Source organism: Oncorhynchus kisutch, linkage group LG17 (genome assembly GCF_002021735.2).
Source record: "Oncorhynchus kisutch isolate 150728-3 linkage group LG17, Okis_V2, whole genome shotgun sequence".
Classification (NCBI taxonomy): Eukaryota; Metazoa; Chordata; class Actinopteri; order Salmoniformes; family Salmonidae; genus Oncorhynchus; species Oncorhynchus kisutch.
The window spans coordinates 46,235,266-46,251,050 of record NC_034190.2 but is presented as its reverse complement, the minus strand read 5'-3'; the positions used below and the strand labels follow the sequence as shown (position 1 = coordinate 46,251,050).

General features: G+C 42.0%; 11 non-coding genes and 1 pseudogene across 11 annotated transcripts; 7 read left to right on the top strand and 5 right to left on the bottom strand.

Moving 5' to 3' along the window:
- The first annotated feature begins 309 nt into the window (after positions 1–309).
- On the top strand, positions 310–5,699 carry LOC109906961 (caspase recruitment domain-containing protein 19-like; annotated as a pseudogene).
- Positions 5,700–7,975: 2,276 nt separating this feature from the next.
- On the top strand, positions 7,976–8,047 carry trnag-ucc (transfer RNA glycine (anticodon UCC)). Its single transcript has one exon. It is a non-coding gene; the product is annotated as a tRNA-Gly (tRNA).
- Positions 8,048–8,333: 286 nt separating this feature from the next.
- trnap-agg (transfer RNA proline (anticodon AGG)) lies at positions 8,334–8,405 on the bottom strand. Its single transcript has one exon. It is a non-coding gene; the product is annotated as a tRNA-Pro (tRNA).
- Positions 8,406–9,845: 1,440 nt separating this feature from the next.
- On the top strand, positions 9,846–9,917 carry trnag-ucc (transfer RNA glycine (anticodon UCC)). The gene has a single exon. It is a non-coding gene; the product is annotated as a tRNA-Gly (tRNA).
- A 286-nt stretch (positions 9,918–10,203) lies between these two features.
- On the bottom strand, positions 10,204–10,275 carry trnap-agg (transfer RNA proline (anticodon AGG)). The gene has a single exon. It is a non-coding gene; the product is annotated as a tRNA-Pro (tRNA).
- Positions 10,276–11,251: 976 nt separating this feature from the next.
- trnag-ucc (transfer RNA glycine (anticodon UCC)) lies at positions 11,252–11,323 on the top strand. The gene has a single exon. It is a non-coding gene; the product is annotated as a tRNA-Gly (tRNA).
- Positions 11,324–11,609: 286 nt separating this feature from the next.
- On the bottom strand, positions 11,610–11,681 carry trnap-agg (transfer RNA proline (anticodon AGG)). The gene has a single exon. It is a non-coding gene; the product is annotated as a tRNA-Pro (tRNA).
- Positions 11,682–12,671: 990 nt separating this feature from the next.
- On the top strand, positions 12,672–12,743 carry trnag-ucc (transfer RNA glycine (anticodon UCC)). Its single transcript has one exon. It is a non-coding gene; the product is annotated as a tRNA-Gly (tRNA).
- Positions 12,744–13,029: 286 nt separating this feature from the next.
- trnap-agg (transfer RNA proline (anticodon AGG)) lies at positions 13,030–13,101 on the bottom strand. The gene has a single exon. It is a non-coding gene; the product is annotated as a tRNA-Pro (tRNA).
- Positions 13,102–14,092: 991 nt separating this feature from the next.
- Positions 14,093–14,164, top strand: trnag-ucc (transfer RNA glycine (anticodon UCC)). Its single transcript has one exon. It is a non-coding gene; the product is annotated as a tRNA-Gly (tRNA).
- A 286-nt stretch (positions 14,165–14,450) lies between these two features.
- Positions 14,451–14,522, bottom strand: trnap-agg (transfer RNA proline (anticodon AGG)). The gene has a single exon. It is a non-coding gene; the product is annotated as a tRNA-Pro (tRNA).
- A 991-nt stretch (positions 14,523–15,513) lies between these two features.
- On the top strand, positions 15,514–15,585 carry trnag-ucc (transfer RNA glycine (anticodon UCC)). Its single transcript has one exon. It is a non-coding gene; the product is annotated as a tRNA-Gly (tRNA).
- Positions 15,586–15,785: the final 200 nt, after the last annotated feature.

Below are 15,785 nucleotides of genomic sequence, written 5' to 3'. Positions count from 1 at the left end.
AGCTTACAGAAGGTAGGCAATTAAGGTCACAGTTATGAAAACGTAGGACACTAAAGAGGCCTTTCTACTTACTCTGAAAAACACCAAAAGAAAGATGCCCAGTGTCCCAGCTCATCTGTGTGAACGTGCCGTAGGCATGCTGCAAGGAGGCATGAGGACTACAGATGTGGCCGGGGCAATAAATTGCAATGTCCGTACTGTGAGACGCCTAAGACAGTGCTACAGGACGGACAGCTGATCGTCCTCGCAGTGGCAGACCACGTGTAACAACACCTTCAAAGGATCAGTACATCCGAACATTACACCTGCATGACAGGTACAGGATGGCAACATCAACTGCCCGAGTTACACCAGGAATGCACAATTCCTCCATCAGTGTTCAGACTGTCCGCAATAGGCTGAGAGAGGCCGAACTGAGGACTTCACCAGACATCAACGGAAACAATGTCGCCTATGGGCACAAACCCACCATCGCTGGACTAGCAAAAAATGCACTTCACTTCACTCAATCCCATTGAGCACATCTGGGACCTGTTGGATTGGAGGGTGAGGGCTAGGGCCATTCCCACCAGAAATGTCCGGGGACTTGCAAGTGCCTTGGTGGAAGAGTGGGGTAACATCTCACAGCAAGAACTGGCAAATCTGGTGCAGTCCATGAGGAGGAGATGCACTGCAGTACTTAATGCAGCTGGTGGCCACACCAGATACTGACTGTTACTTTTGTGTCCCTTTGTTCAGGGGCACGTTATTCCATTTCTGTTAGTCACATGTCTGTGGAACTTGTTCAGTTTATGTCTCAGTTGTTGAATCTTGTTATGTTCTATGTTCTCAAATATGTACACGTTAAGTTTGCTGAAAATAAACGCAGTTGACAGTGAGAGGACGTCTTTTTTTGCAGAGTTTATACATCTTCTAATTAAGGTGCTACCCAAATGTGTGTCCTTTGTACCTTATTTCCTGTTTTCCCCAGCTCCCTGGTCAGGCTCAGACAGCTACCATGAGCAGCTAAAAAGGAACTCCAAGTTCCTGTGTTTAGACCAGAGGATGCACACTGAGCTGGTGGGCAGGCTGGTGCTGCAGCTCAACAGGACCAACCCTCAAATACTTACTGACAAGGAGGCCCAGAGGGTAAGTAGCCTAGTGAGTATGCTAACTCTCTGAAGGGATTTAGGTTCACGACAGGGTGCACACAGCTTTACATCACTTTCGCCAGATCACCCTTACCCTCTACGCCTTTACATATCTAGCTCTACATGGTCATGCAATTTACAATATTTCAGTCTTTGCAATTTGTTGTGTTGTATTTTGTGATTCTAGGGAATACTGGGCAATAATAAGTCAGGATGAAGGCCTTATTACAGATCCATCAATGCATTATGGTTAATTGGACAGTTGACTGGACACTTGTGATTGGATGCTTGTCTAATTCTACAGTTCAGGAACCTGAGCGTGCCTACTGCGGTGCGATTGGCTGAGCTGCTGGTGTACTTACAGGGGAAGGGCGAGGAGGAGTTTCATGAGTTCTACAGGGGGCTTCAGATCCTCACTGACAAGTTCTACTTTAACCTGACTACCAGAGTCAGCCGAAGAAGAGGTACTGCAAGGAGTGTGTGTCATTCTTTCTCTCTCTCTCTCTCTCTCTCTCTCTCTCTCTCTCTCTCTCTCTCTTTCTCTCTCTCTCTTTCTCTCTCTCTCTCTCTCTCTCTCTCTCTGGCTGTCTGTCTCTGAGTGTGTTTCTCTCTCTGTCTTTCTCTATCTGTCTGTCTTCTTCATTCTGTCTGTTTCCTGCAGTTGTATGCCTACTGTTTCTTTGTGATGCTGTGGAGACCGTGTTCCGTGTGTCTCTGTTCTAGAGCCTGCAGACACAAAGGAGACTAACTGTGGGCCAAAGGAGACTAACTGTGGGCTGCCGCATGGAGAGATATGTACTTAATGACAGGGGTAAATATAATACCACATTACAGGGATAATGATAACTAACAACTTCAGATTAAGCCAAAGAAAACGTTGTGATTAATTGAATAAACACAGAACACCAGCAAAATAGATAAAACGGTGTAGCAGTAGCAGGAATAATTGCATCTAACTGGTAAAACCTGGTACTTTTACACTCATTTCTGTGGAGAAATGGCTAATTTCTCTGAAATTAAATGGAATGACTCTTATGTGTTGGAGCATCTGGTCCCTACTTGTCTGTACTACTCAACCCCTCCAGTGTTTCTATATGCAGGATAGTCCTGCAACCTCTCTGCTCTGATTATGTAGTTTGATGCTTTATTTAAAGAGCAACACACATGTAAATAACCTGTGAGCTTGTAAATATCCAGTGTTTGTGTAGATATACACTATATAAACAAATGTATGTGGTATCCCCTTCAAATGAGTGGATTCAGTGATTTCAGCCACACCCGTTGCTGACAGGCATATAAAATTGAGGACACCGCCATGCAATCTCCATAGACAAACCTTGCTGTAGAATGACCTTACTGAAGAGCTCTGTGACTTTCAACTTGGCACTGTCATAGGATGCCACCTTTCTAACAAGTCAGTTTGTCAAAATTTCTGCCCTGCTACAGCTGCATAAAATCACCATGTGCAATGCCAAGAGTCAGCTGGAGTGGTGTAAAGCTTGCCGCCATTGGACTTTGGAGCAGTGGAAATGCGTTCTCTGGAGTGATGAAACACGCTTCACCATCTGGCAGTCTGACGGACGAGAACACTAACTGCCCGAATGCGTAGTGCCAACTCTAAAATTTGGTGGAGGAGGAATAATGGTCTGGGGCTGTTTCTGTTCCATGATTTGGGCTAGGCCCTGTAGTTCCAGTGAAGGAAAATCTTAACACTATAGCATACAATGACATTCTAGACGATGACGATTCTGTGCTTCCAACTTTGTGGCAATGCCCTGTGCATAAAGCAAGGTCCATACAGAAATGGTTTGTACAGAGCCCTGACCTCAACCCTATTGAACACCTTTGGGATGAATTGGAACTGCAACTGCAAGCCAGCCCTAATCGCCCAACATTAGTGCCCGACTTCACTAATGTTCTTGTGGCTGAATGGAAGCAAGTCCCCGCAGCAATGTCAAACATCTAGTGGGAAGCCTTCCCAGAAGAGTGGAGGCTGTTATAGCAGCAAAGGGGGGACCAACTCCATAATAATGCCCATGATTTCACGAGCATGTATCTACATACTTTTGGTCATATACAGGGCATTCGGAAACTATTCAGACCGTGTGACTTTTTCCACATTATGTTACTTTACAGCCTTAATATAAAATGGATTAAATTGTTTTTTTCCCCCTCATCAATCTACACACAATACCCCATAATCACAAAGTAAAAACAGGTTTTTAGAAATGTTGGCTAATTTATAAAAAACTGAAATATCACATTTACATAAGTATTCAGACCCTCTACTCAGTGCTTTGTTGAAGCACGTTTGGCAGCGATTACAGCCTTGAGTCTTGTTAGGTATGATGCTGCAAGCTTGGCACATCTGTATTTGGGGTGTTTCTCCCATTCTTCTTTGCAGCTCCTCTCAAGGTATGTCAGTTTGGATGGGTAGTGTCACTGCCCAGCTATTTTCAGGTCTTTCCAGAGATGTTAGATAGGGTTCAAGTCTAGGTTCTGGCTGATCCACTCAAGGACATTCAGAGACTTGTCCCGAAGCCAGTTTTGCATTGTCTTGGCTGTGTGCTTAGGGTCGTAGTCCTGTTGGAAGGTGAACCTTCATCTCAGTCTGAGGTCCTGAGCACTCTGGAGCAGGTTTTCATCAAGGATCTCTCTGTACTTTGCTTTCCCTCGATCCTGACTAGTCACCCCTGCCGCTGAATAACAGCGGCAGGGGTGCCACCACCATGCTTCATCCTCCAGATGTGACCCTTGACATTCAGGCCAAAGAGTTCAATCTCGGTTTCATCAGAACAGAAAATCTTGGTTCTCATAGTCTGAGAGTCTTTAGGTGCCTTTTTGAAGACTCCAAGCGGGCTGCCATGTGCCTTTTACTGAGGAGTGGCTTCCATCTGGCCACTCTACCGTAAAGGCCTGATTGGTGGAGTGCTGCAGAGAAGGTTGTCCTTCTTGAATTTTATCCCATCTCCACAGAGGAACTCTGGAGCTCTGTCAGAGTGACACAGTATTGGTGGTTTCAAATTTCTTCCATTTAAGAATGATGGAGGACACTGTGTTCTTAGGGACATTCAATGCTGCAGCATTTTTTGCTGATCCTTCCCCAGACCTGTGCCTCAATACCTTCGACCTCATGGCTTGGATTTTGATCTGACATGCACTGTCAACTTGGGGATCTTACATAGACAGGTGTGTGCCTTTCCAAATCATGTCCAATCTATTGAATTTACAACAGGTTGTAGAAACATCTCAATGATGATCAATGGAAACAGGATGCACCTGAGGTCAATTTTGAGTTGCATAGTAAAGGGTCTGAATACATACGTAAATAAGGTATTTCTGTTTTTTTATAAAAAAAATTGCTAACATTTCCAAAAACCTGTTTTCGCTTTATCGTTATGGGGTATAGTGTGTAGACTGTTGAGACAAATAAATAAATGTAATCCATTTCAGAATAAGTCTGTAATGTAACAAAATGTGGAAAAAGTCAAGGGGTCTGAATACTTTCCAAATGCACTGTAATGTACTTTATAAAGCACCTGTAGTTTTCTTTTAGAATGCACATTTTATGGATGCCTAACAACTGTATAGTATGGATGTGTTTCTGATTTAATTGCATTTGACTATTTTGGAAAATAGTTTTGTCGAACTGCTGCTTCTTATGGAAATATCCACCCCATAAATGTAATCAAGATTTGTTTTGCATTCAGCCCTGTCACCTCCATAACCTCAGCTAAGCATGTGGTTAATTAATATTTTAGTATTCCTCCATTCAGAGTATAATCAGTCCCTACGCTCTGCTTTTACCCACACACACGTAAACCAACCTCCTCATTCCTTTGAAGATGTTGTTATGCTTACAGTAGGTCAAAGGTAACGTCAGACAGAAAAGTGCGTCATCTCTGAAATATAGCTCTAATGAACCGGTAACTGCTAATCACGTGACAAAGAAAGAGATGTTTTCTTTAGAGGAAGCCATGTGCATAACGTCACTCAGTATGATGATGCTGCCTGCCTGCCTGCCTGCCTGCCTGCCTGCCTGCCTGCCTGCCTGCCTGCCTGCCTGTCTGTCTGCCTGTCTGTCTGTCTGTCTGTCTGTCTGTCTGTCTGTCTGTCTGTCTGTCTCTACCTCTCTCTGCCGGACCTCTGTTCTTTCTGAGTTGTTTTAGTCTTGCACTGGGCTATTCTCTATTGCTATGGAGGTAAGTCCTTCAGTCAGGGAGAAAAGGTTTACCATTACATAATTGAAAATAACTTAGAAACTGATGTGCAGTGTGCAATTACGTGCACAATGATGTGCACAGAGCATGTTTTAATGTTTCATGCCTTTGTGTCATCAATGGCACAAGGGCACCTATCTTGCTCTCATTCACATCTCTCTGTTTGTCTCTCCCTGCCTCTCCATTCATCCTGTACTCTATTTCTCCCTTCCGTCCCCTCTGTCTCATACCAACAGAGGGTAATTTGAGTGGTACTGGTCCATTTCTGAGCTTCTCAGTGCTGGGACTGGGCAGTGGGGCCAGTGAGGTTCTCTTAGCCAATGCCAAGGACTGATCCAGAATACAATAAGGTCATATTTGGGGAGAAATGCTCAATAAATATATTTTGGGAAAATGCTAAACAAATCTCTTTGCAATGCCAAACGTTCACCAGCAGGGGAAACCTTTTTTTATAGGATGTGTACATACTTTGTAAGTGAATTGTACTTTAACAGTACCCCTGAATTTTTTTATTGACATTCACTATATATGTGAGAGTCAGTGCCTCTATGTTCTGTGTCATCTAGGCCTACTGGATTTAAAAGCCATCTTAAACACCACAGGAAAACAAAATGCCCTGGTTACCTTAATCTGAACCTTTAAATCTAGCCACATTTGAAAGTGAAATTCCTAAACATTTAGTTTGAAGGTCTACAGCTCAGAGCAAATGTACGGCCTTTTTTCAAAGGGAATGGATGATTTCTCCACATATCAGGATTATAAGTGTGCAGACTGAACACCTCACTCGTCTGTAGTTTGAACGTTGTCACTGTTTTGTGTGACACTGAGTGTTTGGACAAATCTCAAATGACACCCTATTCCATTTAAAGTGCACTGTGTTGGTTTGACCAAGTTGAGACTAAGGCTTATCTCATGTAGTCCCACATGGACACACAGCCACTGTCCTCACCAACACCTTCACTGTCACCGCTCACCGCCTTCTAAAACTGTGATCAATAATCAACAGCTTGTTGACCGTCTCCAAGACAACCGTATGCATTACTACTGGCATGTCTTCCCATGTAGTTGTACTGAGAGTCTTGTTAAATACTGAAAGGACTTATGTCTTACTCCTTGGTACCATAGAACTGAGGAATATCAACATAATAAACTGAAAACTTTGTTCAAGTCTCATCTTGAGTTTTCTTTTGATTGGCAGGGATTAAAAATACTGTACACCAGCATAGGGTAAAAAAGAAGAAGATGCAAACACAAGGAAGAAACATCTGGTAAAACTTATTTGATAAAACACCAAACCCTATGTCAAACCCTGACCATAGAGAGCCATTGTTTCTCTATGGTGTAGTATGTCAGGGCATGACTGGAGTTATTCTAGTTCATTATTTCTATGTGGTGTTCTAGTTAAATGTTTCTATGTTGGTGATTTGTATGATTCCCAATTAGAGGCAGATGGTAATCGTTGTCTCTAAATGGGGATCATATTTAAGTAGTGTTTGTGGGATATTGTATTTTGAGTTAGTGTATGTAGCACCTCTGTAGTCACGGTTCATTGTTCGTTTCTTATTTTGTTTAAAGTTTCACGTTTGATAAATGATGTGGAACTCAACATCCGCTGTGCCTTGGTCCGTCTCTACAAACCAACGTGACACCCTAAGAAAATCAGGGTTGGGAAACTAAAAATCCACAACCTCACACTTATAGACAGTCAACATTTGAATGGTCTACAGAGATTTACACATTTAAGTATTCAGAAAACCAGAGCCAGAAAAGTGTATATTTTACCAAAAACAAGCAGGAGAAAGATCTGTGATAAAGCTAATGTAATATTGTGTAATACAAAGATCTATCTTTATTTACCCTTTCACTTTATTTAAATTTTTTCACTGTCTCTATGCACATTCCACACACTGCCACTCCAACACACTCACACACACACTTTATTTGCTCACATACACAACACGCACACACATTCATACTGACCACACACACACACACACACACACACACACACACACACACACACACACACACACACACACACACACACACACACACACACACACACACACACACACACACACACACACACACACACACAATAATCATATATGCTGCTGCTACTCTGTTTATCATATATCCTGATGCCTAGTTACCTTACCCTTATACATATCTAACCTACAGTGGAGGCTACTGAGGGGAGGATGGCTCAAAAATTATGTCTGGAATGGAGTCAATGGAATGGTATCAAACATGTGGTTTGAAAGTGTATTCTCAATTCTTCTCTACATCCCCCACAAGTGTCAGGAGACTCGTCTGAAGTCAGAACCGTCTATGTGCCAACTTATGTTTGTAGAATCCAAAATCTTTGGGCTACAAACTAATGTGACCCCACTTGTCGCAATGTTTTCTGTTTTGCCCTACGTTCCCCACAAGTGTCACGGGACTAATCTGAAGGTAACCTGTAGTGATTCAAATGATAGATTTTTTAACCAGGGACCTCTCAAACCTAAGCCATAATCATACACCCAAACCAACGATCTGTTTGGTGAAAGAATTATCACTTTCCACAAAAATGACGGTAAAGATATGAGTCGATGTCTCCATGTGGCTAATGAGCTGCACATAGCATTGGTGGTATAGTGGTGAGCATAGCTGCCTTCCAAGCAGTTGACCCGGGTTCAATTCCCGGCCAATGCAGATCATGAGGACTTCATTTGTTTTAGGGGCTGGATGTCATTTCAAGTGTATTACATTTGAATCATTATCGTTGTTCGTGGAAGTCAGAAATGCTCCTACATTCTGCAGGTTATCTAAAATAATAAATGTTGTGCTACTTTGAACCAACAAGTGCATATCAAAATAGATTTGCAGTCCATCGTCAAATCCATTCAGCCACCTTGTCCTGTGCCCAAGAGGTGATAGTTGGTGTTCCGACCAGTGGCCCAAGATCTGCCTGTCTGAGCTTGTACAAGGATCTGCAAAAGGGCTCATCCGGGATTTGAACCCGGGACCTCTCGCACCCTAAGCGAGAATCATACCCCTAGACCAACGAGCCTTATGCCAAAAGTTATTTTTTGCTTTCTGCAGCAATGACAGTGAAGATATCGATTGACGTGTCCACAATGCTTGGAACGATTGAACATCATGTGAGTGTTTTGTGCTTTACTTGTGAGCATAACAGTCTTCCAAACTCTTGACCATGCTTCAGTTCAAATCTTCTGTAGTTCATCTCATGTGTCTTTCACATTCTGTCTTCTTCAGTCGCGACAGCAAACTGATGATGAGTTTTTACAAATGAATGAAGTGCAAAATGAGATCAATTCATTTTTTTAAAGAGAAAATGAAAAAATTTGACTTCAAAAAGAATGGAACTCATTTATTTTGAGTCAAATGACGTAAAGGTACGTGAATCAAAGTAAATTAATGTTGAAAATACCCATTCAAATAGATCAGTTTTCAACTAGAGAGATTGAGACTCAGCGTATCCGTCTCGATCCTCCACAACTGCTTATGTTACCCCTCCATATCTGCAGTGAAAGATGGTGGACCTAGATCGGTTTTTGTCAAACCATAAGACATACCTATAATCGGTCTTCTCACAAAACCATCTCTAGCTTCCGAACCGTTTGACCTACAAATTCATATGACCACTCTCTGGAAAGGGGAGACCCTCACGAACAAGTTATAGTTCATCTCATGTGTCTTTCACATTCTGTCTTCTTCAGTCGCGACAGCAAACTGATGACGAGTTTTTACAAATGAATAAAGTGCAAAATGAGATCAATTCATTTTTTTAAAGAGAAAATGAAAAAATTTGACTTCAAAAAGAATGGAACTCATTTATATTGAGTCAAATGACGTAAAGGTACGTGAATCAAAGTAAATTAATGTTGAAAATACCCATTCAAATAGATCAGTTTTCAACTAGAGAGATTGAGACTCAGCGTATCCGTCTCGATCCTCCACAACTGCTTATGTTACCCCTCCATATCTGCAGTGAAAGATGGTGGACCTAGATCGGTTTTTGTCAAACCATAAGACATACCTATAATCGGTCTTCTCACAAAACCATCTCTAGCTTCCGAACCGTTTGACCTACAAATTCATATGACCACTCACCCTCACGAACACGGTGGTATTCTCAATATTTCTCTACATCCCCCACAAGTGTCAGGAGACTCGTCTGAAGTCAGAACCGTCTATGTGCCAACTTCTGTTTGTAGAATCCAAAATCTTTGGGCTACAAACTAATGTGACCCCACTTGTCGCAATGTTCTCTGTTTTGCCCTACGTTCCCCACAAGTGTCACGGGACTAATCTGAAGGTAACCTGTAGTGATTCAAATTATAGATTTTTTAACCAGGGACCTCTCAAACCTAAGCCATAATCATACACCCAAACCAACGATCTGTTTGGTGAAAGAATTATCACTTTCCACAAAAATGACGGTAAAGATATGAGTCGATGTCTCCATGTGGCTAATGAGCTGCACATAGCATTGGTGGTATAGTGGTGAGCATAGCTACCTTCCAAGCAGTTGACCCGGGTTCGATTCCCGGCCAATGCAGATCATGAGGACTTCATTTGTTTTAGGGGCTGGATGTAATTTCAAGTGTATTACATTTGAATCATTATCGTTGTTCGTGGAAGTCAGAAATGCTCCTACATTCTGCAGGTTATCTAAAATAATAAATGTTGTGCTACTTTGAACCAACAAGTGCATATCAAAATAGATTTGCAGTCCATCGTCAAATCCATTCAGCCACCTTGTCCTGTGCCCAAGAGGTGATAGTTGGTGTTCCGACCAGTGGCCCAAGATCTGCCTGTCTGAGCTTGTTCAAGGATCTGCAAAAGGGCTCATCCGGGATTTGAACCCGGGACCTCTCGCACCCTAAGCGAGAATCATACCCCTAGACCAACGAGCCTTATGCCAAAAGTTATTTTTTGCTTTCTGCAGCAATGACAGTGAAGATATCGATTGACGTGTCCACGATGCTTGGAACGATTGAACATCATGTGAGTGTTTTGTGCTTTACTTGTGAGCATAACAGTCTTCCAAACTCTTGACCATGCTTCAGTTCAAATCTTCTGTAGTTCATCTCATGTGTCTTTCACATTCTGTCTTCTTCAGTCGCGACAGCAAACTGATGACGAGTTTTTACAAATGAATAAAGTGCAAAATGAGATCAATTCATTTTTTTAAAGAGAAAATGAAAAAATTTGACTTCAAAAAGAATGGAACTCATTTATATTGAGTCAAATGACGTAAAGGTACGTGAATCAAAGTAAATTAATGTTGAAAATACCCATTCAAATAGATCAGTTTTCAACTAGAGAGATTGAGACTCAGCGAATCCGTCTCGATCCTCCACAACTGCTTATGTTACCCCTCCATATCTGCAGTGGAAGATGGTGGACCTAGATCGGTTTTTGTCAAACCATAAGACATACCTATAATCGGTCTTCTCACAAAACCATCTCTAGCTTCCGAACCGTTTGACCTACAAATTCATATGACCACTCACCCTCACGAACACGGTGGTATTCTCAATATTTCTCTACATCCCCCACAAGTGTCAGGAGACTCGTCTGAAGTCAGAACCGTCTATGTGCCAACTTCTGTTTGTAGAATCCAAAATCTTTGGGCTACAAACTAATGTGACCCCACTTGTCGCAATGTTCTCTGTTTTGCCCTACGTTCCCCACAAGTGTCACGGGACTAATCTGAAGGTAACCTGTAGTGATTCAAATTATAGATTTTTTAACCAGGGACCTCTCAAACCTAAGCCATAATCATACACCCAAACCAACGATCTGTTTGGTGAAAGAATTATCACTTTCCACAAAAATGACGGTAAAGATATGAGTCGATGTCTCCATGTGGCTAATGAGCTGCACATAGCATTGGTGGTATAGTGGTGAGCATAGCTACCTTCCAAGCAGTTGACCCGGGTTCGATTCCCGGCCAATGCAGATCATGAGGACTTCATTTGTTTTAGGGGCTGGATGTAATTTCAAGTGTATTACATTTGAATCATTATCGTTGTTCGTGGAAGTCAGAAATGCTCCTACATTCTGCAGGTTATCTAAAATAATAAATGTTGTGCTACTTTGAACCAACAAGTGCATATCAAAATAGATTTGCAGTCCATCGTCAAATCCATTCAGCCACCTTGTCCTGTGCCCAAGAGGTGATAGTTGGTGTTCCGACCAGTGGCCCAAGATCTGCCTGTCTGAGCTTGTTCAAGGATCTGCAAAAGGGCTCATCCGGGATTTGAACCCGGGACCTCTCGCACCCTAAGCGAGAATCATACCCCTAGACCAACGAGCCTTATGCCAAAAGTTATTTTTTGCTTTCTGCAGCAATGACAGTGAAGATATCGATTGACGTGTCCACGATGCTTGGAACGATTGAACATCATGTGAGTGTTTTGTGCTTTACTTGTGAGCATAACAGTCTTCCAAACTCTTGACCATGCTTCAGTTCAAATCTTCTGTAGTTCATCTCATGTGTCTTTCACATTCTGTCTTCTTCAGTCGCGACAGCAAACTGATGACGAGTTTTTACAAATGAATAAAGTGCAAAATGAGATCAATTCATTTTTTTAAAGAGAAAATGAAAAAATTTGACTTCAAAAAGAATGGAACTCATTTATTTTGAGTCAAATGACGTAAAGGTACGTGAATCAAAGTAAATTAATGTTGAAAATACCCATTCAAATAGATCAGTTTTCAACTAGAGAGATTGAGACTCAGCGTATCCGTCTCGATCCTCCACAACTGCTTATGTTACCCCTCCATATCTGCAGTGGAAGATGGTGGACCTAGATCGGTTTTTGTCAAACCATAAGACATACCTATAATCGGTCTTCTCACAAAACCATCTCTAGCTTCCGAACCGTTTGACCTACAAATTCATATGACCACTCTCTGGAAAGGGGAGACCCTCACGAACACGGTGGTATTCTCAATATTTCTCTACATCCCCCACAAGTGTCAGGAGACTCGTCTGAAGTCAGAACCGTCTATGTGCCAACTTCTGTTTGTAGAATCCAAAATCTTTGGGCTACAAACTAATGTGACCCCACTTGTCGCAATGTTCTCTGTTTTGCCCTACGTTCCCCACAAGTGTCACGGGACTAATCTGAAGGTAACCTGTAGTGATTCAAATGATAGATTTTTTAACCAGGGACCTCTCAAACCTAAGCCATAATCATACACCCAAACCAACGATCTGTTTGGTGAAAGAATTATCACTTTCCACAAAAATGACGGTAAAGATATGAGTCGATGTCTCCATGTGGCTAATGAGCTGCACATAGCATTGGTGGTATAGTGGTGAGCATAGCTGCCTTCCAAGCAGTTGACCCGGGTTCGATTCCCGGCCAATGCAGATCATGAGGACTTCATTTGTTTTAGGGGCTGGATGTCATTTCAAGTGTATTACATTTGAATCATTATCGTTGTTCGTGGAAGTCAGAAATGCTCCTACATTCTGCAGGTTATCTAAAATAATAAATGTTGTGCTACTTTGAACCAACAAGTGCATATCAAAATAGATTTGCAGTCCATCGTCAAATCCATTCAGCCACCTTGTCCTGTGCCCAAGAGGTGATAGTTGGTGTTCCGACCAGTGGCCCAAGATCTGCCTGTCTGAGCTTGTTCAAGGATCTGCAAAAGGGCTCATCCGGGATTTGAACCCGGGACCTCTCGCACCCTAAGCGAGAATCATACCCCTAGACCAACGAGCCTTATGCCAAAAGTTATTTTTTGCTTTCTGCAGCAATGACAGTGAAGATATCGATTGACGTGTCCACGATGCTTGGAACGATTGAACATCATGTGAGTGTTTTGTGCTTTACTTGTGAGCATAACAGTCTTCCAAACTCTTGACCATGCTTCAGTTCAAATCTTCTGTAGTTCATCTCATGTGTCTTTCACATTCTGTCTTCTTCAGTCACGACAGCAAACTGATGACGAGTTTTTACAAATGAATAAAGTGCAAAATGAGATCAATTCATTTTTTTAAAGAGAAAATGAAAAAATTTGACTTCAAAAAGAATGGAACTCATTTATTTTGAGTCAAATGACGTAAAGGTACGTGAATCAAAGTAAATTAATGTTGAAAATACCCATTCAAATAGATCAGTTTTCAACTAGAGAGATTGAGACTCAGCGTATCCGTCTCGATCCTCCACAACTGCTTATGTTACCCCTCCATATCTGCAGTGGAAGATGGTGGACCTAGATCGGTTTTTGTCAAACCATAAGACATACCTATAATCGGTCTTCTCACAAAAACATCTCTAGCTTCTGAACCGTTTGACCTACAAATTCATATGACCACTCTCTGGAAAGGGGAGACCCTCACGAACACGGTGGTATTCTCAATATTTCTCTACATCCCCCACAAGTGTCAGGAGACTCGTCTGAAGTCAGAACCGTCTATGTGCCAACTTCTGTTTGTAGAATCCAAAATCTTTGGGCTACAAACTAATGTGACCCCACTTGTCGCAATGTTCTCTGTTTTGCCCTACGTTCCCCACAAGTGTCACGGGACTAATCTGAAGGTAACCTGTAGTGATTCAAATTATAGATTTTTTAACCAGGGACCTCTCGCAACCTAAGCCATAATCATACACTCAAACCAACGATCTGTTTGGTGAAAGAATTATCACTTTCCACAAAAATGACGGTAAAGATATGAGTCGATGTCTCCATGTGGCTAATGAGCTGCACATAGCATTGGTGGTATAGTGGTGAGCATAGCTGCCTTCCAAGCAGTTGACCCGGGTTCGATTCCCGGCCAATGCAGATCATGAGGACTTCATTTGTTTTAGGGGCTGGATGTCATTTCAAGTGTATTACATTTGAATCATTATCGTTGTTCGTGGAAGTCAGAAATGCTCCTACATTCTGCAGGTTATCTAAAATAATAAATGTTGTGCTACTTTGAACCAACAAGTGCATATCAAAATAGATTTGCAGTCCATCGTCAAATCCATTCAGCCACCTTGTCCTGTGCCCAAGAGGTGATAGTTGGTGTTCCGACCAGTGGCCCAAGATCTGCCTGTCTGAGCTTGTTCAAGGATCTGCAAAAGGGCTCATCCGGGATTTGAACCCGGGACCTCTCGCACCCTAAGCGAGAATCATACCCCTAGACCAACGAGCCTTATGCCAAAAGTTATTTTTTGCTTTCTGCAGCAATGACAGTGAAGATATCGATTGACGTGTCCACGATGCTTGGAACGATTGAACATCATGTGAGTGTTTTGTGCTTTACTTGTGAGCATAACAGTCTTCCAAACTCTTGACCATGCTTCAGTTCAAATCTTCTGTAGTTCATCTCATGTGTCTTTCACATTCTGTCTTCTTCAGTCACGACAGCAAACTGATGACGAGTTTTTACAAATGAATAAAGTGCAAAATGAGATCAATTCATTTTTTTAAAGAGAAAATGAAAAAATTTGACTTCAAAAAGAATGGAACTCATTTATTTTGAGTCAAATGACGTAAAGGTACGTGAATCAAAGTAAATTAATGTTGAAAATACCCATTCAAATAGATCAGTTTTCAACTAGAGAGATTGAGACTCAGCGTATCCGTCTCGATCCTCCACAACTGCTTATGTTACCCCTCCATATCTGCAGTGAAAGATGGTGGACCTAGATCGGTTTTTGTCAACCCATAAGACATACCTATAATCGGTCTTCTCACAAAAACATCTCTAGCTTCTGAACCGTTTGACCTACAAATTCATATGACCACTCTCTGGAAAGGGGAGACACTCACGAACACGGTGGTATTCTCAATTCTTCTCTACATCCCCCACAAGTGTCAGGAGACTCGTCTGAAGTCAGAACCGTCTATGTGCCAACTTCTGTTTGTAGAATCCAAAATCTTTGGGCTACAAACTAATGTGACCCCACTTGTCGCAATGTTTTCTGTTTTGCCCTACGTTCCCCACAAGTGTCACGGGACTAATCTGAAGGTAACCTGTAGTGATTCAAATTATAGATTTTTTAACCAGGGACCTCTCGCAACCTAAGCCATAATCATACACTAAAACCAACGATCTGTTTGGTGAAAGAATGATCACTTTCCACAAAAATGACGGTCAAGATATGAGTCGATGTCTCCATGTGGCTAATGAGCTGCACATAGCATTGGTGGTATAGTGGTGAGCATAGCTGCCTTCCAAGCAGTTGACCCGGGTTCGATTCCCGGCCAATGCAGATCATGAGGACTTCATTTGTTTTAGGGGCTGGATGTCATTTCAAGTGTATTACATTTGAATCATTATCGTTGTTCGTGGAAGTCAGAAATGCTCCTACATTCTGCAGGTTATCTAAAATAATAAATGTTGTGCTACTTTGAACCAACAAGTGCATATCAAAATAGATTTGCAGTCCATCGTCAAATCCATTCACCACCT